This window comes from Haliotis rubra, unplaced genomic scaffold (genome assembly GCF_003918875.1).
Source record: "Haliotis rubra isolate DU_JTF1 unplaced genomic scaffold, ASM391887v1 Scf318, whole genome shotgun sequence".
Taxonomy (NCBI): Eukaryota; Metazoa; Mollusca; class Gastropoda; order Lepetellida; family Haliotidae; genus Haliotis; species Haliotis rubra.
This window is the reverse complement of record NW_025766989.1, coordinates 799,586-825,184: the sequence shown is the minus strand read 5'-3', so window position 1 is coordinate 825,184 and position 25,599 is coordinate 799,586.

The following is a 25,599-nucleotide window of genomic DNA, read 5'->3' as shown; positions in this document are numbered from 1 at the left end:
GCATTCTCTGTACAGCTTCCCTGGTGGTCAGCCTCTTGACGTTTCGGAGCATGTTCTTACTCCTTCATCAGGTGATGAACACGCCTTTCGGAGTATATTCTTACTTCCTTCATCAGGTGATGAAGACGGTGTTTCGGAGCATGTTCTTACTCCTTCATCGGGTGATGAAGACGGTGTTTCGGAGTATGTTCTTACTCCTTCATCAGGTGATGAAGACGGTGTTTCGGAGTATGTTCTTACTCCTTCATCAAGTGATGAAGACGGTGTTTCGGAGTATGTTCTTACTCCTTCATCAGGTGATGAAGACGGTGTTTCAGTGATGAACACGCCTTCTTACTCCTTCATCAGGTGATGAAGACGGTGTTTCGGAGCATGTTCCTACTGCTTCATCGGGTGATGAAGACGGTGTTTCGGAGTATGTTCTTACTCCTTCATCAGGTGATGAAGACGGTGTTTCGGAGTATGATCTTACTCCTTCATCAGGTGATGAAGACGGTGTTTCGGAGCATGTTCCTACTCCTTCATCGGGTGATGAAGACGGTGTTTCGGAGCATGTTCCTACTCCTTCATCAGGTGATGAAGACGGTGTTTCGGAGTATGTTCTTACTCCTTCATCAGGTGATGAACACGGTGTTTCGAGTATATTCTTACTCCTTCATCAGGTGATGAAGACGGTGTTTCGGTGTATGTTCTTACTCCTTCATCAAGTGATGAACAAGTTTCGATGAAGACGGTGTTCATCAGGTGTGATGTTCGGTGTACTCCTTCATCAAGGTGATGAAGACGGTGTTCATCAGGTGATGAAGTATGTTTCTTACTTACTCTTCATCAGGTGATGAACACGCCTTTCGGAGTATATTCTTACTCCTTCATCAGGTGATGAAGACGGTGTTTCGGTGTATGTTCTTACTCCTTCATCAGGTGATGAACACGCCTTTCGGAGTATATTCTTACTCCTTCATCAGGTGATGAAGACGGTGTTTCGGAGTATGTTCTTACTCCTTCATCAGGTGATGAAGACGGTGTTCTTACTCCTTCGATCAAGTATATTCTTACTCCTTCATCAGGCGATGAACACGCCTTTCGGAGTATATTCTTACTCCTTCATCAGGTGATGAAGACGGTGTTTCGGAGTATGTTCTTACTCCTTCATCAGGTGATGAACACGCCTTTCGGAGTATATTCTTACTCCTTCATCAGGTGATGAAGACGGTGTTTCGGTGTATGTTCTTACTCCTTCATCAGTGATGATGAAGACGCTTACTTTCGGTGTGATATTCTTACTTCTTCATCAGGTGATGAACACGCCTTTCGGAGTATATTCTTACTCCTTCATCAGGTGATGAAGACGGTGTTTCGGAGTATGTTCTTACTCCTTCATCAAGTGATGAACACGCCTTTCGGAGTATATTCTTACTCCTTCATCAGGTGATGAAGACGGTGTTTCGGAGTATATTCTTACTTCTTCATCAGGTGATGAACACGCCTTTCGGAGTATATTCTTACTCCTTCATCAGGTGATGAAGACGGTGTTTCGGAGTATATTCTTACTCCTTCATCAGGTGATGAACACGCCTTTCGGAGTATATTCTTACTCCTTCATCAGGTGATGAACACGCCTTTCGGAGTATATTCTAACTCCTTCATCAGGTGATGAAGACGGTGTTTCGGAGCATGTTCTTACTCCTTCATCGGGTGATGAAGACGGTGTTTCGGAGTATGTTCTTACTCCTTCATCAGGTGATGAAGACGGTGTTTCGGAGCATGTTCTTACTCCTTCATCAGGTGATGAAGACGGTGTTTCAGAGCATGTTCCTACTCCTTCATCGGGTGATGAAGACGGTGTTTCGGAGTATGTTCTTACTCCTTCATCAGGTGATGAAGACGGTGTTTCGGAGCATGTTCCTACTCCTTCATCGGGTGATGAAGACGGTGTTTCGAAGTATATTCTTACACCTTCATCCAAGGTGAAGACGACGTTTCAAAGTATGCTCTTACACCTTCAGCAGGTGGATGATGGAGGAGAAAGAATATACCCAGAAACGTCGTTAGTCATAAAACAGAACTCACTGAAACAGATATATCCACAAAAGAAAATACATCAAATCAAAAAGCACTCAGAGCAATTCCTAAATTCAGTCATCCTAGACTTGAGTTGGAATGTGGAAGAGGAAGGCAGCCTACATCTTTGGTACGAGCAAAACTAACACAGAAACTACGGTTATAACGAACCAAAATAAGTGCTCCCATTTTAGTTCGTTATAATCGTGGTTTATTGTATCTGTTTGCACTAACATCCTTGTACACTTGAAATACATGGCGACAAATCTCTGATAATTGAGCATCTCTGATGTGGCGAAGAAAATTAGTTTTCGTGTGGTGTGATTTTCTTTGAAATACACAATGCCATTTAGAAAGTGGTCGAATGTAACATATGTTATATTTGGGATTACACTTTCTTAGTAAAGTACAAATTCCAGTACTTTTTGAGTTGAGCCCCATCCGGGATTCGAACTCACACCCTCAGAGTCAGGCACCTAATCGCCAGCACACAAAGTCAGCCGCCTAACCCGCTCAGCTACCGCGACTTCCACAAAAAATTGAAGTCGGACAACTGGTAGTCTAGACTGCGGACTTTGTGTACCCCTCTGATGAGTGTTGGCACGGCTCCCACGGCCGAAAGCTATAAAATACACAATGCCATTTAGAAAGTGGTCAAATGTAACATATGTTATATTTGGGATTACACTTTCTTAGAAAAAAAGTACTGGAATTTGTACTTTACTAAGAAAGTGTAATCCCAAATATAACATATGTGATTTTCTTGCCGCGAAATTGGCAAGACTGTGTCATCCAATCCAGATACATCAACATTTGTTCATGTCTTCATCCCTACCCCCACCCACCCATCCCTGCTGTAAATGCCCCATTTCCCTCCATCTGAGAGTGCTTAGCATTACCTGATTCAGGACGAGCTCGGGCTCTCAATCTCTGGAAGCTATGTAAATTACCTCCCCTGACAGTATCCATTTATCTGTCTAGCTGTCTCTTGTAATATTCATTTGAACATGAAGTCTCATTGTAAATGGGTAAATATTCAGCAAATAATTATACAAGACATTCTGACACCTCTCTTGCACTAATCTCAAGACTGACATTTAAATCATTAAAACCATCTAGTCGAGACCTCCCAGACTTGGTGCAATAAAACCAACCGTTACAGCACTTCCGCCTATTCGTGCCGGTCGACGAAGAACGGTTCTCATTAGCGGCCGATGTTGATCAGGTTAGGATGCGCTGGCAATAATAGGGGGTATAACCAACAGGTGCTCGTTTGTGTGTCCATCATTATTGCCCTCTGACCTTACCGCCGGCCGGCCAAATAAACAAAGATGACCACTGGAGTCCATTTCAAGATGAGTAGAAAGGACTTCATCCGCGACAGAAGCCGTTCCGTCAGAAATTACTGGTATCGCCTAGCTTTATATCGTGGATTTGACGCTTTTACGCCAACTACACATCAACACACCCATTCTCTCCTCCCATCCCCGTATCATCAGCCCCTCCGTCTTTTTCTCCCACACGTTCCCAACGATATCGCTGTCCTCATCCTTTTGTACGCCTAAGTCATAGAATGCAACCCTTCTCCCTTTCGTATCTTCATTAGCTATTTGTAGGGCACCCTTTGTGAGCATGTCTTTTGGTATTGTCCTTATTTTTGCGCATGTCTGACACGTGATAATTACACTATCATACACCGATGCTACATCAACATCGCAGACCAGAAGGGCGCACGAGAGACAATATTGATAGTTTATAATGGCGGCAATTAGAGTGTTTGTGTACAGAAACCTGTCAGATCATTTCATCCCCTACCCCTCCGTGTTGAGAGTCTGGCCGCTGCCGCCATGATATGTAAACAATTAAACCTCGCATGAATTCAGTTTCTTCACTAACAACAGATGTCGATGTAGCGTTCATGACATAGACTGGGCGCCTGTCTATATAATGAGTGGCCTGGCGTTGCAATATGGAAACATCATCATATTGGTAAACGTCAATCAACGACTTTTTAATAGTCCTTATTATTGTAATGTTATTCTGTGCCAGTTTACCTACGGTTGTCTTGTTTCGAATACCTAAACCAAACGTTTCCCCTGGCACATTATAGAACGATAATTAGTTTGGTTTTTCTACCAATATTCTACAAATATCTGGTTAAATGCTGTATACAGTTATTTGGTTTGTTGTTTAATGCCGCACTCAGATATATTCCAGCTATATGGCGCGGTCTGTAAATAATCGAATTTGGACCAGGCAATCCAGTGATCAACAGAATGAGCATCGATCTACGCAACTGGGAAGGTGATAGTAAACTCATGGCAGCTATGAACATAAGCATTAGTCATTGGTCTCAACATCAAATGGGCTCTTCGCGGGAAACTATTATACAGAGTTGCCTCCCCTTGGCAGCCAGGATCCGCCGAGGTCGGTTTCTAATCTCCTACTTAGTCCATTACTAAACTTGGTATGTTACTTCGTATATACAAACACGCTGTATACATGCATGCAAATATACTACTAGACTAACGCTTAGTCTCAAAAGATATACTGGACAAAATAAGTTAGGGATATTGGTATTTTTATGATTGATATTTTATCAGTGTGACAATGAATAAATAGATCATTATTCATAATTTCAAAATGTGCATATATCCCTAACTAATTTTGTCCAGTATATATATAACATGGACGGAAACAAGTTAATAGGAAACCCAGTGAGTAAGAGAGATTCAGATTTCTGAACCTGAGGAATCTGGAAAATAATGCGTTTCAGGGACTGTGAAACAGTATATACGACCGGCGACTCGTTGGTTTTGTCCAACAGCTGAGATGCAATAATATAACATGGTATTCTGTTCAAACCGGTGTTAAAATCAACTCACTCATTCACCCACAGAATCCTTATAAACCGGCATGCATTTGGCAAGGCAGGACAAAAACATTTTCTTGTTATCTGGGCCTGTTTGATAGAACTTGGCGATTAAGTATTCAAGTGCCCGTCGCATTCGTTATCATAGACTGTTTCTTGACAGTCACTGCTGCCAAAAGAAGTCCTACGAAAAAATGAACTGTCGGAAAGGCACAGGCAGACCAATTATTTAAACGTAGGGCGCATGTTTGTGCAACGAACCCATCTTTGCTCAAGTGCATGTGAACATCATGTGTTTAGGTTCTTACAGCAAATCAGTTGGGTCGTGAGACGACCATAAAAACAAGTTTTGTGTCTCTTAAGTTTGTTTCCCAGAATATTTTATACCAAAAGGATCCCACACTGAGATTTCCACATCTTCAAATTAATGCAAATTAACGTAGGCCGTCCATCAAAGAGTATCCCAATGCCCTCGGCGTGACAATACATGGTCGTGTGTTCTAATCTAAACTGCTTTCGAGGGCGCCAAACGCCAGCACCACCTAGTCTTCTAGTGAGTGAGTGAGTTTTACGCCGGACTTTGCAATATTCCAGCAAATATCACGGCGGGGACACCAGAAATGGGCTTCACACATTGTATCCATGTCGGGAATCGAACCCGGGTCTTCGGCGTGACGAGTGAACGCTTTAACCACTACACTACCCCCAGTCTTCTAGTAGATAGAGGAACGTCGCTTGTTCGATTCCTCCAAACGGCGTTAAAAGATTGTGCTTGTTGTTTTGCTATCAAGGCATTAATAGCTTCCACCCTCACCTCGCGCCTGTAGAATGTGTCTATAGTCTGTTTGCAGTGAAAACGTACCGATGAATTTCACTTTAAACAAAAACGTAAATCAAATAAAGTGAAATTAGAAGTACGAATCCTCATGATTTTACCTTGCCAATTGAACATTTAAATCTCAGAATTTTATTCAACTTAGGATAAAAGTTGTTTAACAAACGAACATAGTTTCAAATCGCTATTGTTGGTTTGAATTACAAGGGGGTATGCACATTAAATGAAACACCGGGAAGAAGTAGGGTTGGTCTAAGTTAACGCTCATCACGTACTGCACGTGCATTTGTATCACTGTTCCAATTACTGCGTTTACTCCCTTGTAATACAAACCAATAATAGCGATTTGAATCTATGATCGTCTGTTAAACAACTTTTATCCTAAGTTGAATAAAATTCTGAAATTTATATGTTTAATTGGCAAGGTGTAAAATTATGAGGATTCGCAATCTTAATTTCACTTTATTTGATTTACTTTTTTGTTTAAAGTGAAATTCATCGGTACGTTTTCACTGCAAACAGACTATAAGTACCCATGTCAAACTGCGGAAAGGTAGAATTATTGCTATCACAAAATACTAACATGAAAAGAAACCAAACGCACCTTCGTCCACCTTCGACAATCTTGAACACGACATTTAACTCCTTATCAGCTCAACTCACGAATGGTTTGTCCCGGCACTATAATATGATGTGTAAAGTGGAGCCAGATGGGCGTACAAGAATCCACTGACCGCAGGTTCGAATCTCAGACTTATCTTGAATATGTCTCTGGGTTTAGCAGCATCAAGTTTGGCCTTTGGCAACAGATTCCCAAAAAGGTATGTCTTAGACCAAGGTCACTTTGGTATTTTAGTTCAAAATAATTGTCACAAAAGACCAAAGGTCACTTAAAACATGCAATTTGAACTTTATCAGGATTTCACCATAAACAAAACGCATTGATTTATGGCCCGGTTCACATTATGTAATTACAGACAGTCATACTTGTACAAAACTGTTAATGTCTGTTGATTGCAAAATGTTAAAGGTAACATGTTTTACAAAACCCAGCATCTCTATTATACACACGCAATGAGCTCTGCAAATGAACCAGTCGTTACACTTGCGCATACCCACCCGCACTGACTGGGTTCGGTATCCCGGGTGCTTCGTAGGGAAGTAAACGCAAAGCGAAGCATAAAGTCTTATGTCATAATCAGCAAAACAATGGTTGATAGCACGAGCAAACTAGTATTGCATCGCAACGAAGCATAAAAGTCAGTTGATAGCACGAGCAAAGATCCAACGTCAGTAAAGATGACAAATTATGCATGTCACACATCGTTTTCTACTTTTATGACACCTTCTTAAACCGAAAAGGTGCTTACAGTTTGAAGTGAAGGACCATCATGTGAGAAATCTGAATTTCCTTATCGTCATTAGATCCGGACACCACAAAGAGATGCAACTGTGCATTACTCTTTGGTGAATACAATAAACGTGATATTCCACATGAGATTGAAAAGTGTTTTTGTCAGAAAACAACACATGCTGAAATGACGGCGGCAATGATCGCGTATAGCACACGCTCAACCACTTGATGTTCCAATTAGATTAATGATGTTTATTATTCAAACTTAATCGCCTCCTCTCGTGTTATGACTATTGGGGCAGCAATTGTGATATTATCAGTTTATGAAGCCCAATTAAACTATCACAACCAGAAGCGTGAATACCGCGTTATCACGAACGGGGGCAAATATCGCGGCAACACGTGTCACGTGTCATCAAGGCAGATAACAGACCACATACAGCGGCCATCTTGCTACTTGAGGCTGTCATCACGTGACTCTCATAGCGAGGCTGGATATCGTCTGCTGATACGAAAATGGCGGAATGTGTGTATGCCATCCTTCAACATGTAATCAGCTTTATGTGATTAAGACGATGTACCCCCATGGTTTATCCCCCTGTTATCACACGGGAGGGATAGCAGCCATTCTACAACATGTCAATATGTCGTTAATTGTATAATTTGTACAAGATGGCGGGTGTCGAGAATCCAGAAAGCCAGACCAATTTGTCTCCCCCGGAGTCTTTCCCACCTCCATGTGTAGTATTCGCGGCGTTTATTTAGATTCCTGCACTTGTCTTGATGTTTAGTAAGTTTATAGCTTGTTAATTAAGACGAAGGTTGTAAACACCGAAAGCCGTGAGGAGATCCTCCCAGAAAAGCAATTCGTCAGTCTGATGCCAGCACAAATCAAATCCCTCAACGTGTAAAACGAGAGACTTTATTACTTTGCACATTATCCAGAAAATGTGTAACCGATGTAGCTATGTTTATGTTCCGAGGGGTATTTATACATACTATTTCACCCCTAATTGTCTTCAGCTCCTGTAGAGTTTCAACTTTCCCAAATTCACTGATGTAGATAACCAGGTTAATGGTTAACACGGCATCCCATATAGCCTTGCTCCAAGGCTGTACTGAATGCTAAACCTATAGGATAGCAATTCTATCCTTTAAAGAGTGAGTGAGTGAGTTGGGTTCTACGCCGCTTTTTGCAATATTCCAGCAATATACGGCGGGGGACACCAGAAATGGGCTTCACACATTGTGCCCATGGTGGGAATCGAACCCTGGTCTTCGGCGTGACGAGCGAACGTTTTAACCACTAGGCTACCCCACCGCCCCTATCCTTTAAAGAGGCAAGTCTAGATAAGGGGAAGGACGCCAGTCTGTTATTTATTTATTAGAAATTATTATTTAAACTACTAATTATTACCTTCGAGACTTGTGCAAGTCTACATCCCATACTGCTGTTGAGATTGCAAGATAGGCCCTCAAACGTCTCTCAAATATGATCATTCATTGAAAATATATTCTCAGTTTGAAATATTATATCAACTAATTTTGTTCCTACTGAAACCAAAACTTCCCTAGTTTAAGGACTTGTTTGCTAAATCGCCCGAGATCCGTTCCAAAATACGATCATCAGCTCTAAGAGAAAATGAACATGGTTTGACCTTAAAATTTGATAATCATGGCGTTAACATGGCTTTGTGGAACAGAGTCCTGCTTATTACAGTACAGTGACCGGAATAAAATGTTTTTGTTTGTTTTTTCTACAGACATGGTGAAAGTCTATTTGACAAAAAATGGCTATTTAACAGATCCTTTGATGCATTTAGCTCGCATTGTCTTTGTTAAAAACAGCAGCAAGAGCTGCTAATCAACATATCTGTTTGTCGCTGGCAAACACCAACCGCATAAATCAAAATGTTGAAAAGGAGACTTTATTTATATTACATGTTACATTTCATTACGAGCACGTGTACTAGATGTGCGTGTAACATGTTTGTGTTCCTGATAACCTGTTTATGGAAGCGTTGTAGGGAAATGAGGTAATGTTTCTGTAATTATTGAGAACATTTTGCAACGCTGAGACCATGGGGTTGGTGCCAAAGAGTACTCTAAGGACAGTGTGTGTGTAATCGCGCAAGTGTAATGGCAGTGTCGCGGGTGCAAGGCGTGTGTGTCTATATTTCCATTACAATTTGTGTGTGGGTATGGCTTTACGCCGCTTTGAGCAATATTCCAGCAATATCACGGGACACCAGAAACTCGCTTCACACATTGCACCTATGTGGTGAATCAAACACGGGTTTAAGGCGCGACGAGCTAACGCTTTAACCACAAGGCTACCCCTACGCCCGTCATTAATTTGTAATTTGGTTTAGAAAAGATAGAAAGATCTCTTTTCGTTTTGTTTGTTTTTTGTTTTGTTTCTTTGCTGCTTGACTATTCCAGCTATATAACGACAGTCTGTAAATAATCGAATCTGAAGCAAACAACCCAGAGATCGATATTGTGAACACCGATCTTTGTAAGGGTTCGATGGCACCGAGCATAGATTATCAATAAGAACCAGCCTCTGTTGATTGGGAGATGCTCTTTCAGATTGGTGAATGTTCTTTGGTGAATGTTCTTTTGTGTACACACCTGTGAAGGTCCGGGTTAGAATGGACCTTCAGTAACCCATGCTTGTCGTAAGAGGCGACTTGGGTGGTCAGGCTCGCTGGCTTGGTTGACACATGTCATCGGTTCCCAATTGCGCAGATCGATGCTCATGTGTTGATCACTGGATTTTCTGGTCCAGACTCGATTATTTACAGACCGCCGCCATATAGCTGGAATATTGCTGAGTGCGGCGTAAAACTAAACTCACTCACTCACTTTCATGTAAATTTGAAGTCGTGTAACAACCATTCAGCTACATCTTACGCACAGTAAAACCTCGTTAGACTGGACCTCGTCTACTCCGGACATTGATTGCTGGTCGACGACTACACAAAGGGACGTTACAGAGTATTTCGTAATCCGGAAACGGTGTTCCAGAGAATTCCATTGAATACAGATTACTAAATTACTGTCAAAATCCATTTCTTGGATAAGCAACCCCCTGAAAAGCAAGGGGAACAAGTTAATAATCTATCATTTGATAACAATAATAACCCACCACATAATGATAGTAGTGGGTGAGTGAGTTTAGTTTTACGCCTCTCTCAGCAATAAGTATTCTAACTATATGGTGGCGGTCTGTAAATAATTGAGTCTGGACTAGACAATCCAGTGATCAACAGCATGAGCATCGATCTACGCAACTGGGATACGATGACATGTGTCAACCAAGTCAGCGAGCCTGACCACCCGATCCCGCCAGTCAACAGTTACGACAAGCATGGGTTGGGATTGTGCACCCGATTTTATTACTCATCTCCCTGGGGATCATGCAAGCTGCCTAATAATAATAATAATAATAATAATAATAATAATCAGAACTTGACTGAGTGAGTATGGTTTCATTGCGCTTTTAGCAATATTCCACCAATACCCTGCCAAGGGAAATCAGGAATGGGTTTCACACAACACACCCGTGTGAAGAATCGAATCCGGATATTCAGCGGAACGAACGAACGCTTTAACCACTAGACTACCCTCGCCCATCAGAACTCAAAACATGATTTAAAAGTAAATGTGTGTTCGTGCACGTGCGCTATGGTTCTACGAGAAAGTTCCAAGTACACACACGTGTCAACCATTTTCAGCGTCTTTACCAACACATATAATCCGCCATCTCCTGGATACGAGACGGTCTTTTCTTGCCATTAACGACCATATGTAATCTCGCTCTGTCTTATCTACCCATCTGTTAACACTCTTATCACATCAATGAAGCTATCTACCTAATAATGACGCAAGTCCCACACCGCCACCCCATGCCCGCACAGCTATCGCATTAGGTGATAGATGCTGTTATCGCTTTCCACATAATCACCCTGAAACTGATCAAAGCATCACTGCACCAAGCCATGATGGTGATATTGTCAATTACTGGGACCCTAATTGTTTACCATTAGAAGCGAATGTGATATCCTAGCAAGCAACACCCTTTCCAAAAAATCAAATCCCGACTCTTTCACTCGCACGTTTGCCTCTTGGATCAGCTTTCCTATCTAAACGTTCCTTCAGCGCGGTGATAATTACCGCGCCAATTAAGCGTTTAATTACAATAATTACGTCCCTCAATAGATTTCTTTGCCGTGGATCAAAGGATCTTTTGTGTGCACTGTTTACTCGTTTCACAATAGGGGGCGCCCTTTTATTCAGCCCGGTCCTGCTGTTTGATGATGACGTAAACGGGAAGTGACCAGTCCCCAAGGAAACGGCACGACTTCCGGTGAGGAAATCGCACGGCGGGGAAATATTAGAGTTTGTGTGTTGTAATGAGATTTTATGAAGTCTGCCAGCGAATAAAATACGTTTTCGATAATGACTTTATCTGCGGGACGGTTAGGAAATACGACACCCGTCACACCCTGGTTTTCACACCATCGTGAGCTGACGAATTGTTTCGCCGTGACACTCGTATTGACTCACACCGCAACACCAAACAGCGCCCTGAACAGGTTCCCAGACCTGGAAATGACGATTACTTGGAAGATGATAACCGTGTTCTTCTGGTAAAGGAGCATCAGTGAAGACAATCCTCAGCAACATTTTGATAAGATCCGGTGAGACAAAACACCAGGGTTGAATCTGTGTGCATGAAAGAATTCCTAACGACCCCACCGCGGCATTTTCCTCGTTTTGGCGGATCGGAAGTCAAGCGATGTCGACGAGAACGCTAATGCACGTGAGAACGCAGCCGCAGCCGCTGCCCCTGTCATCCCGGACCACAGGCGAGCTGTTTGGGGAGATTTCCTTTCAAGTAAATGTCCAAGGGGATAGATATATGCTTACAACTCAGCCCAACTTTGTTAAAAGATAGTTGCGCTCCCCAATGAGCTTACCTCCAGCGTGCATTATCTTAAGTTTCCTTTTGCGCGTCATACCCACGAGTCCCACGAGATGCACGTGCAGAACGAGAACGTGCCACGCATAGCGCCATCTATTGTCGTTGTGCCGGGGTGTTTAAACAATAAGTAAAAACTGCACGAGACCTTATTATATGCAGGCGCAGCTCAAGCCCGCGGCATATTTGTGTGGTATCGTGGCCATCTCGTTATGGGGAAGGAATCGTACCATATCGCTTTTATCATTCCACCCTTATCGCCACCAGGTGCTGTCCAACACAAGAAAGGGTTCCCCATTTCCGTAATTATCTATGTCAACATCGCTTTGTTTCAAGTGTGTGTTTTGCATCTTTAAGGGCCTATCTGAAAGAAATAGCCGAAATCTCAGCTCTCTATGTGTTCTTCCCTAGGCTGCCCATAGCTGAGATGTTGCCAGAAATGTCATCGGAACAAAACAGAACATCTGATTCCGGACTGGATATGGGGCCACGGGGCAACGACGGGGGCCTGATTAAAACTGACACATAAAATGGTTTGGAGAGGTTGCTACTTGCTGTGGGAAAACAGGGACGGAACAGGGCCCGTTTGATGTTGACGAGAAAGCATGGGAACACATTCGGGTTAAAGAGCAAGGGATGCCGGGTTGGGTTGAACTGGAAAATCTGCATTGTGATATATAACGTGCACCTGTTTAAGATTAAAGTTCACTGAGCAACCCCGCTACAGTGAAACCCTTTGTATCCGGACCCCGTTGTCTCAGAAACCTTTTCTGCCTGACGATTAATGTTGGAGTGAGTGAGTGAGTTTGGTTTAACGCCGCTTTTAACAATATTTCAGCAATGTCGCGTCGGGAAACACCAGAAATAGATTTAATGTTGGAAACACATGTGAATAATGGGAATTTTTACGAAAATATGATCTGTTGAATTGGACATTCGTTAATCCAGACAAATTTCATTGGGAAACAATACTTCGGATTAACGGTGTTTAACTACTTTAGTTTCTGAAAGTCATGGAAACATATTTGGAGTTGCTATCATATTAAGCTTTTGACATTCCTTTCTCTAATTTTTTTAAGGGCGTGGGGTGAAGTGCATGGGGTGGGGATTTTTGTGTTGTGTTTTTAAAAAATATTTTATATACAGTCTATATTCGTACTATAGTGTGAATAAAAATTCAACTTCTGTTATTTCACTACTTTACTGCGGTGGTTATAAACGTAGTTTCCTGTAAAAGGATGCAGATGAGGAATTTTCGCATTTCATCTGCATGTTGTTTTACGCCGCAGTAGCTGCTTCACTTAAACCTTTGAATAATTGAGCTTGGTACAGACAATCCGGTGTCCCACACCGTTAAGTTATTGTGACAACCAAGACATCACGTGTAACCACTAGGTTCAATTTAATCGCCTAACGGGATCCGATGGTCAGGCTCGCCGAATTGGTTGACACATGTCATCGTATCCCAATTGCGTAGATCGACGCTCATGTTGACAATCACTGGATTGTCTGGTCCAGACTCGATTATTCACAGACGCGCCGTCATATAGCTAGAACGAACGCCTCTTACAACATCGAGTAGTGTGTTATGGACCCATTCTTTCCCATGCCACTGTGCGTAGATTGATTCTCATGACATCATTCATGAGCCTTTATTACTTTCAGACCGTCGTCATATAACTGGGATATTGCTGAAGGCGTGTTAAAAACATACAACAAACAGATCACACATGCTTTGGTTTTCAACGAAAATAGTTTCCCTAAATATTCTCACATCTCAAATTACATGAAAGCATCCTTTGATATGGATGACTTTTTTAAGTTTCATATTTGAAATACTCTCATTATTTTGTTTTTAGTCTTTGTAATGGTTATATTTTTTATAAATACTTTATAAGCTTGCCATAATTCTGATTTAACGGATGTATAAACCTCTGTGCGTAATGTTTTTCATAAATGTTCAAATGACACCATCAAGGCCTAACGCGCAAAGTAAATTGCTTGAAATAAATAAGATCCATGTCATGCACAACTGAGGTCCATAAATCATAAAACAATATCTATATAATTACATATATTTCAAAATTGTCACAAACCCCACACCAACATCAATTTCGGCGATGTTTAATTCAGATGGGAATACGGCCATAAAATGGGAATTCGTTAAGGCCCAAGTAATTTACTTAAATCCTCTCCTTTTTCACCCTCAATAAAGCGATATTATCACATAAATTTTCATTGTAAAAAATATTGTTAATTTTTTTCGGCTTAGTCTTATTTATAAAATACCATTATTTCGAAAAGTCCCGCTTGTGCGAGATGCACGCACCTATCTCCTGGAGAAGCTATTACTTTGATGAACGACCAAGTTGATCCAAACCGTACGGCTTGCTAGAGAAGCGGAGAAATAGCACCTGTTCCGTCCGCGATGTTTGTCACGCGACACGTCTTTTTAACGCCTCATCTGTACACCCCGCGTTGTAATTACTCCGATAACAAAGTAATGATATAGATACTAAAAACAAGTGTACATAGCCTTGTACATTTCAGTGCCGTTCATCGGTCTCGAACGCCGACCCCTGAACAGCTGCTGCTGTCTGTCAAATAAGCCTATTTCATGCCACGATGCTTGCCTTTGTGGGTTATCTCCCTTTTAGTAAAAACTAGCGCTGATTTAATGGCTTCGGTAAGTATCAAAACATTTGTACACATGTTAAGAAATAGTTATATATCGGTGTAGAATATGTGATAATTTCGTGAAGATAAGAGGCTTGTGATAAAAAGTAGGAGTTTATCACATATAAAGCATATCACCGCAATCTCTGGCATAAACCGTATCCCCTTATAAGCATCTGTAAGCGTCATTATATCGAAGGGATGGGGAAGGGGTGTCCCAATGGGGTATGGGTAGGTTGGTGGGGATGAAATACTTCTTTAAAGTTTATTTTTACATCTGATTAAATTTATAAAAATAAACTCACTTTTTGTCATGCCTCAACTTGCTTCCTCGAATGTACCAATAATTTCTATTTTTTATTAAGGTGAAGCACGTTCATTGTTCAATTCAACATATATCCATTTTCACTCAAAATATTATTAAACGTAGACGGAAGGAAATGAATATTTTGTTTCAAAACATAAACGGATCTTATCTTTGAACTTTTGCAAATGCTTGACCCGCCAGTAGATATAATGGTCTCTGTTACATTGATCTCCTTGCTGTTAAGGTCTCTACCCTTGTTGTTGAGATTTCCCAGAGTTACTGAAGGGTATTCAAGCGATCTTAGCTATTCCTGAAATGGGTTGAACAATTTGTCAATTTGTGAGAAAATAATCATTCTTCTTGTCTAATGAGAGACAGGCGGCATGAACGGTTTGCCCTTCGCTAATTCAGTTGCTAACATACGACTAAGATCACCCCTGTATCTTCAAAGGAAAGCTATGGTGACATTTATTTTCTATATAATAGGACTATAAATCACTCCATCCCGACAATTTGGTCCAACGGGTGACACGTGTTTTGAGTATAAAATGGCGATTAGTGTAAAAAGTATGGAGCGTTCTGCTGTAATCGCCATAATAGCAGCCATTGGTGATTTAAGCGACATTGTTGTTCTACAAGGATTTCTCTGTAGGAGCTGGCATCAATTCCAAATCAAAGACTGAAACTAACCGCTGACTGAATGAAGCAAAACATTGTCTTAAACGGAACGACCTATGAGCGAAACCGCATACGGTTGTCGTTATCTAACGTAAATGGGCACGCTGTCTTCATTGATCACGTGACACGCCGCCATACCTATTACCAGCACTGTCGCCCAAGGAGACCATTATGCGGAACAATAAAAGCTAATTCTTGACTTCTTTATCGCTTTGAGAGAAACCGAACGCGAGAGAATTCGTGCCTCTTTCTTGCCTCCCCGTGACCCTTATGACATTTTCAACGCGTTGATGGTTGGTGTATGTCGGACCTCTAATATAGCTGCCACTAAGCGTTTGACCTTTAACCTTGATAGAGGGGCGCACGACGTCGTTTAACGTTTAATCGTTCAACTCAACCTGAGTTATCCCCCTTTAATAGACATGAAACGACGCCAGGAAACAATTCAGCTTGTTGGAACCAAGTCTGTGTTGTTCGGGCTTTCGGCTGTGGTTAGAGTGGGGACGAATAGCCATAGTAGAATTAGAAGATCCATTAGCACTTGGACTTAGTGATACCTGATGGGAGAGGGATGTTTGTTCTTTCTCTCAGTCGAGCAATCAGTGTGTTTCGGTGTGTTATATTTCCTCCAGTTCCACATCTGGGGGCGGTTTATAAGCTATAGTCCCCCGTCCAAACCCCTCGTCAGAAACCCATACAACTCTAGCTCCGGAACAATCACGTGACACTTTGCCATTCAAAATACTTTTTAAGTATTTTGCTTTTGTCATTTCATTTCTTAAATCTGATGACGTAAAGTTCGGGGGTTAACGCAAAGTAAGCCCTCCCTTTCCTAACGTTGATGAGTCGTAACTGGGAGTCATTTGGGAAATTGTTCGAATTTTCCCCTTTTAACTGGTACTGAATTTCGGGTTAAGAATATTTACGAAAATTCAGGATGTAGAACTTCAGGTAAGGAATTTTACTCTCTGTTCCAGTTGTCATTGGTAGTGACCATTTTGCACGGTTGTAACACCTAGAATTTTAGATTAATAAAAAATGTATACTCTATTTATGTTACAGATGTTGCCTTTTGTGTAAACAATTTAAAATAATATGTAAATATGAATTATGAGAGAACTTAATGTTTGTGATACTAGTATAAACATAACGGAGTTTAGGAATTTATGTTTAGACTCTGGAGTAAAGAATATTCACAATTAATGTCATTTAAATCTTTCTTAGTTTGATGAACAGAACGCTGCCTTACAACTAACCTAGTCTGTTCGAAGTCAGTTGAAACATTGAAACAGATATGTGTCCTCAATGCCTGATATGATCTTAAAGTATGAGTTAAGTTACACTGGGTTAAATTGAGTTAAAATGTAAAAGATTTATTAACATGTATACGGGATACAGAGTGGCTACTTTTCAGAGCCAGAAGGAACCTTTCTGTTTGGGAAAAGATGGACAAAGACAGGAAAAGATGGTGGCAAAGCACAAAGTAACAGATCTGTAAGGATAAAGTAAAAGTTGTATTTTGGTAAAGTAAAAGACTAACACCCTGTGTCCGACAGTATCAGGTGTCTGGTGTCTTGTTTCACACAGGGAGGTGTTTGGTGTCCGGTACACTGTAGGTGTCTGGTGTCCTGCTTCGACATGACAGTTCTCTGATGTCCTGCTACACAGTAGTCTGCTAACATTTGCAGGTGTCTGGTGTCATGTTACGCTGTCAAAGGTGTCTGGTGGCCTCGGCGGTGTCTGGTGTCCTTCTCGACGTGTGATGTGTATTCCATAGTTTGAGGTGTCTGAGGTCATGTTCCAGCTTAACATTGGGTGGTGTCTGCCACTGTCTGGTGTTCGTTACATGGACACGTGCCTGCATGGTGTCCTACCTCGCACTGGGAAGCGTCTGGTGGCTTGCTTCACACAAGGAGGTGGCTGGTCTCCGAGTCTACTGTTTCTCAGTTGGTGATGCGGGGCGGTGGGGTAGTCTAGCGGTTAAAGCGTTCGTTGGTCATAACGAAGACCTGGATTTGATTCCCCACATGGCTACAATATGTGAAACCGATTTCTGGTGTGCCCCGCAGTGATATTGCTGGAATATTGCTAAAAGCGGCGTAAAACTACACTCACTCATTCCGTAGGTGGGTCAGAACGCCCTGAAACAGTAGGAATTTGCTAGTTTTTACAGAATCAGCTAGACAAATTCTCAAGACGCTAACATGACGCTAACATGACGTCCCCCTCCGTGATGTTACCGGAATATTGTCACAACCCACCACCTCACTCACTCTTTATGAAGTGTAATGATTTCTATTACGGTCATATATAAATGTCAGAGAACGCCGATAATACGCATTGTCGTTAAAAGGATTTCTTACACTACTGGACCCGTGAAGATCCGGGTTGGAATTGGTCTTCAGCAACTCATGCTTGTCGTAAGAGGCGAATAACGGGATCGGGTAGTCCCGATCAGGCTCGCTGACATGGTTGACACATGTCATCGGTTCCCAACTGCGCAGATCGATGCTCATGCTGTTGATCACTGTATTGTCTGGTCCAGACTCGATTATTTACAGATCGCCGCTATATAACAACAAACCAACGCCTGTCTTGACCTTTTTGTGATTTGTTGATTGCAAACACTGATTATCCCACACATTGGGCAAGTGTTTTCAAATGTGACTGAGGATCGAGGTGTATACTCACAGCGTTAAACAACAAAGAATTAAACACACAAGCAAAATCTTACAGTACTGACGTTACACTTTCACTCACTCACTCACCAACAGGTGTATCTACTTATTGTGACTGGCTGCCATACATGCTGAAAATAACATTATTAGATACAGCATTTACTCTTTCCCTAAAACTATTTTAGAGGCTATGTGTGCGATGTAAGAAATTGACAACCTGAAACACAAACCTGTCACTCATTCATTTCTAGTGTCGCATCACCTGACGACTGTCACATTCCGTGTCATCCGTGAAATTACAAGCAGCATGAACGCTATGGCAATTTACTAATGTACGCAGCGAGCAAGAAGTATTTGGGAATGGACATATGAGACGGAACGAAGCAAAGGTTCTCAACGCCATCAAAACCCTAAAAACATCTGACAATAAAAGATTAGAATATTTTTATTATGATTATCATAAAAAATATAATATCCCCGCAAACTACGCCCACGTTTGCGGAATTGTCTGACTATGTATTTTCTATGAATAGCGACAAATCAGGCATTAAATATACTCATGAAAAGCTATTGCTAACACAGATGCAGGTTTTCCATGAAACCAAGTGTGAAGTTGTATAGATGGGGATCGTCTCCCGGGCGATATTTCGTTAAGATAAGCCTCGCAATGGAGTGTGAAATTAACAGTATCATTTTCATAGCGTAATGTTGTCATAATGTTAATGCATATATTTTTATAAACGCATGCTTGATAGTGACGCATGATTGAGATGTTTCGTATCGTTATGCATTCAGATTATTATTTCAACGTGGCGTATCATGAGCTGTCTTTGGGACCTGTACCAAAGTTATTGAGAAACGCGGACAGAGGATTGGATGCAGAAACTATTGTACATAACCTGGCGGGCATAAAATAATATACACTTGAAAATCGGATATAATTGCGAATATATAATTGCAAACGTTGTCACAACTTTACAAACAATCGTATAAAATGATAAATACAACACATCTGTGATATCCGTGTCACATTTATCACTAAAGAATCATCCAATTTTTTTGTGTGTATTTCATTTTAGCCACCAACAAAGACTTGCGTCTACTTACGTTTACCCGTCAGTTAGTGTTAAAATATTTCCATTGCACTGGCTCGAAAATTCACATTTACAATAATATTCTGATGGGGTATTTATGTCGCACACTTTCTGCATTGAAATAAACATTGAATATGATATAAGGCTATTACTACTTACGGTTCACATATTTGCCCTCCCACATCAACACGACAGACCCGATTCACATCACATCAGTATATTCAGGCACAGAAAAGCACTGTAGGTGAAACTGTTGTTTTATTTCTATGCTATGTGCAACACATTGTAAATATAGTCCACATTTACATTTCACCGGGTTCAATCACACCCTTCAGCAAATCCAAAATGTCCAAAAGGCCCTGTGTCTAAGAACATAAAATATCTCCAACTCACATCTTGTTGATATTGAGAAAAATGATGAAAATGAAATCATTAATGAAGTGTTGCCTAATTCATTAAGAGGCAACGAAGTGAAACATTTCAATTTCAACTTGATCTGTTATCTGGCAAGAAGAGAAATATTTTACATTTGTAGAATTTCTCACCTTTCAGATTTTTCTGTGAAGGAGTTCCATAAAAATATTTTACTCGACTTTTCAAACTGTCTTTCATGACATAATATACTCATGCCAATAATGGTTGTCACCCCCTCCCACCCCAACCCCCACACACACACACACACACCTCACACCCCACCCCTCTCCAGTTTAAAAAAATGAAGGGGGTGACAACCATTATTGGCATGAGTATATATACATTTTATGTTTATGATACGGTCCATTCTGGCAAGGTTATATATACTCTCAAAACAGGTTCTAAAAGTGCTCACAATATTGATCGTCTAAAGCTAATACAGTTTTATACAATAGTTTTATGTCATATTAGACTTAAACAAAAGAACCCTTCTGAAGATGATAATATATTAGTAAATATTAACAGTATTACAAAAATAATAATTTTTCAACCTCTATGAAAAATATATAAACGAGTATCCTGAAATAATGAACGAATGTCTGTCACATTCAGGATCAGATCTTTTTATCTGATGTTTTCTGTAACATTTGTTTTACTTGCAGAATTACAACAAAACAGATGTTTATCTTACGATTTAGTCATGTGATCATGGTTAAAGAAGAAATTGCAAACAAAAGATGAAAAATGTATAAACGAGTATCCTAACTGTAAAATAATGTACAAATCTCTGTTACATACAGGATCAGATTTTTTACAGGACGTTTTCCGCAACATGTGTTTTACTTTCAGCATTACAACAAAACAGTTGTTCAGCTTACGATTTCGTCATGCGAACATAGTTAATAAGGAAAATGTAAACAAAAGAACACTATAAATTTATTGGATATTCTCAGTGATAGCAATAACAGTCTAAATGATAAACTATTTCGGGTCAGAGGTCCATGCTGCAAGCTATTAATAAACATTGTTCTGATATTCTTCTCATTATGCATAATAATTGCTTTAAAGATTTGTGTATTTTATCGAAATTCAAGAAAATACGACTTTACAAATTTTGAAACTCGATGTTTCACCGAATGTAACTTAAAGCTGAGCAGATTTCTTTCCATCATTCCCACGTGACGATAACATAACTCGACATGTTTTTCATCAAATTTAAACCGAAGTCCCAGAAGTTCGGTTCCTGCGATACTCGCGCAAAATGTTCCAGTTTAAAGAAATTCTTCAATTTTTTTCCTCTCTCAAGTTCATGGATATCATTTTCGCCTAATATAATTATTTATCCGATATGCATAAAGCTATTGACAGTTATCTCAACTCAAGAAAATTAAACATGAGCGCAGTTGTTGCACGTTATATTTTCTAATTTGTTTAGCGATGCAGGTAATATTTTATTCCTAAAAAACTCCACGTTGCTATGGAAATGTCACTTCGTGGTCTTGTATTTAGTTTTGGACGCAAAAAGACAAGTTTGCAAATGTGTGTAACTCGCTATCGCCATTAATCAAAATGAGCGATATCTCCCAAGCGACTCACAGCGCATGCGTACATGATTTTGATTGACAGATGACGTGTTGGGAACTGCGATAAACAGATGCAAGTTGAAACAAACAAGCCTTCGAAACAGGTGCAAGTTCGCGGGACATTTACAGCAGTGCTGATGTGGGGACTCGAGGGATCGTGTTCTACGATTCCGGTTCACTTACCGTTTCAAATAAGCGAGACAACTGCCGGAATCTTTGAACCCCACGAGACAATTATGACAGTATTGAACAAGTGCGTGGCATTATAGCTTACACAAATTATCAGCCATGAAGTGTAAACACCTGATTATGACTTGACAGATCCACTGATGGTTTGGTAATTTCTCCTGTAAGTCTTTTTTGAAATCTTCATTAATTCCCGTAAGTAGACCCGCGCGACGGCCATGACTTGGTTAACGTCGAACCGACGTAATTAAGCGCTAATAGCGTTGACTTGTGATAGGACGAAGCACTGGTGCATCTAACAGGGTTCAATTTGACCGTTAATACCCCTCTGAGAGTCACTAAACGAGATTTACACTTGTATACTGGGATGTTTAGGGGACAAAGTGCAGTAAGGAAACTTGAAATTTCATATTTCGTTTGAAACGTGTTTATCAGTCTTAGTTTTCGTCTTAAGATTAATTGTGGCATAATTGGTACTAATTTCATCACGACTTTATGGGAGCTTTATGTCTGTGTTAACTATTTGAAAGTGGAAGACCCCGTTTCGGGTTACCCGACCTCAGTGATCGTGACGTTGTCACTGTAGTGTACACCAAATCACCCTCAACACTTACCACACTGTAATTACCCCAGTTTGAAACTGTAAAGACATATATACGCCGATCATGGCAAATTTACTTTGTAATTCATGTTTTTATATTGAAAGCACCAGTATTGGGCCATAAAAGATGCTCAAATGGTTCTCGTCATTGTGTTATTGGTACAAACAGACCGTGTGAATGATTTATTTTCAGGACGAGAAGAAATGTCTAGTTTGAAAAAAAGAGTGATTGTATTTTTCAACATTTTGAAATTGTATGGATTTGGCAGACAGACAGACAGACAAGTTTATTTAGTAAAAGGCCACAGGCTCATCATACAGTCATTTGCATATGATATAGATAGTTTAGTGCACATGCTGTGTAAGAGGAACATTTCTAATGCGCTGAATCTCTTATGATACAATGTATGGATTGGAGGAGTTAGATATACCCTTTTGTAAGTCATGTGATGTGACAATTCGTGCTCAGCATTCGAACGTTTATGTTAATTAGGCATTTACGGTAATCTGAGCGCAAAGATCGCTCTATGAAACAGAGCCATGGCATTTGTGCTTCAGATATTGAATCTTTTCAATCAACGTTTCAAGACCTACTTTGCTTTCTCTGAAATGAGTGAGTGAGTTGGGTTTTACGCCGCATTTAGCAATAATCCAGCAATATCACGGCGGAGGACACCAGAAATGGGCTTCACACATTTGGGGAATCGAACCCGGGTCCTCGGCGCGGCGAGCGAACGCCTTAACCACTAGGCTACCCCACCGCCCCTCTCTCAAATGAAAAGCCAAACAAATTTTGGGTCACACACAACTTTCAGAACATTGTCCATTGCAGAAGTGTTTGTACTAACACCGATATGGCAGTATTACAGCTGTATGAGCGAGGACAAACCAATGATCGATGTCATGAGCATGTCTGTCTCTGTGGTGATAGGAAGACAAGCACTCAACCTGGCCACCGGGCATGATGATCCAATTCCATTTGATCCATTTCAAAAATTGGTTCACGAATCCGTGACTCCAGAAAAATGACTTTGAAAACAAATATAAAAAAATTACAAGGAGTTGATTTTTTATTTCTCAAACACTAAATAAGTAAAACATTACATATGAATTATTGTACAATAGAAATACTAATATATTATTGAAAATAAGAATATTCATAAAGTTGAAAATTTATTTCAAACGCTCTCGCCATCATTTTTTCTTTATCTACATAATAAACGTTCTGTGGACCTGCAGACCATTGACCTATGGTCGCCCAAATTGGAATACCATTATTTAATTGGTACAACTGATTTTTGTGATACGTACAAAATCGCGATCGATAGTGATCTTGTAAAATCTCATCACTTGCAGAGTTGTAAACAACCACGTGATACACTATTATAAGGAATATTTTTAACACATCTTTCAGTAATGTCAAAAGCGTCAGTGCATTCATGAGGATACGTGCACAAACCTGAGGAAACAAACACCTAAAGACTTTGTTTCCTAATATAAATGAAGAACATTCATACAGTCATCTGACGCTCAGCGCCAAGAGGAGTAGACACAGATTTAACAACAGCCAATTGTACCACGAGTCTGTCCGCTGACCACTTGCATCCACTTGACTACCCGCCGAGGAATCCTCAACACAAGACGTCGAGTCGCCGGATCACGGTGCCAAAACACAGTCGCCATTTTCGGGAGAAAACCTTTTGCTTGTCTTCTAGAAAGGTGCTCGAACAATGTAGAGATAACCCTTCCGAAGGCATCCTTGTGCAAATACCACTTTTGACAATAGTGTATATAATTCTCACAATCCGGACCACCCATTTCTAGCACTGACGGTTGAGGGGACTGAATTGAGGGACCTTTCCATGGCGTATTTGTTTAGTAGTAGGCCAGTCGGTGTTAATCTTCCACGGCATTTCGAGAAATGTGCCTTACGGCCTGTAGAGGGCGCTCACAACACGAGGCGCACGCGCGAGTATCAACTTACGATCACCCATAACTGTTGATAAACATTAGTTTCATATCCACATAATTCTCCCGCATCGTTTAAAGTGTCATAATTAAACCCCACCGTCCAAAATACTGCGACGTGTGGTTTGTAAGTCAGCGAAACATATTTGGAAAAGTCACAAATTTTGGTAGCCATTTTCAAAGGGAGGTAACTGGTGTGAATGAGAAACCACGAAAGAAATCGGCAAGCGATCTCATGTTTGACACGAGTGGAGAGCATTAACACAGAGAACGTCAATAAACATTGGATTTGTTAGAATTCCAAGTTTAAACACCACATTGACTGCTGAGGATTGGGCTGGTGCACCCGGTCGAGGCAGTGTCCAAAAGCCATGTTTATCAGGAACGTTAATTCGGCGGTGACATTTTCACCGTGCTATTACAACATTTCCGGGAGTGGTAACTCACATATAGCAGGAACTACGATACGGGGCAGGAACGCTGTAACTTTTCACTTGCAGTTTCCTTTCCCAAAGTGCAGGGCGCCATGTAATGTGTCTACGACAAATTGGAACAACGTCGGTGCGCGGATACGTCGTACTGGTTTAGTAATTTACGTCCGTATTGAACCCAGTAAATGTGAATTCGTTCGTGAGAATAGCTCCTCATCTTTATAAAATTAACTGTAAACCAAGCTGGCGTCTGTATGAAGTCATCATTTGACAATCAAAAGTAACATTTCCCACTAAATTGTATGAAATAGCTTTAAATAACGAAAACAAGAAAAAAGCTTGATGATATCTGCATATGACTGACAAAAACACTGTCCGGGTTTTCCATATGCCGGGCAAAAACCACGGCCTCCGTCTTCTCTGTGAGCGAAAAAAGAACAAGCTTGCTACGTAACGACGAGACCCTGTTACAGCGTAGTGTATCCTCGACACCACCCTGGGTACAGTCAAGTCAACACTGTATTAGTGTTGGGAATTGGTTAAAATCTCATAATTAATGATTGGTTCATTACTACCGATGAATCATCGAAAATAATTGGTTAGCGTCATTTATGAAATTTGTTAATGCACATAAAAATAAGGAAAAGAAACATGTAGTTCTTTTGGGTTTTGGCAAAATTTCATATCTTTAAAGGATGACTAGTATGTCAGGAACATAAATTTCTTGGAATCCTTAAGATATATTCAATCATGACTTGAAACGAGCTTGTAGTGCTTACGAAATATAACAGACAAAACCAACCAAAAAATATTGTGAAAAGCAAGTGTTCCAGAAGTGTTTGTGTTCGATTATGAGAAATTATGATCGATTGCT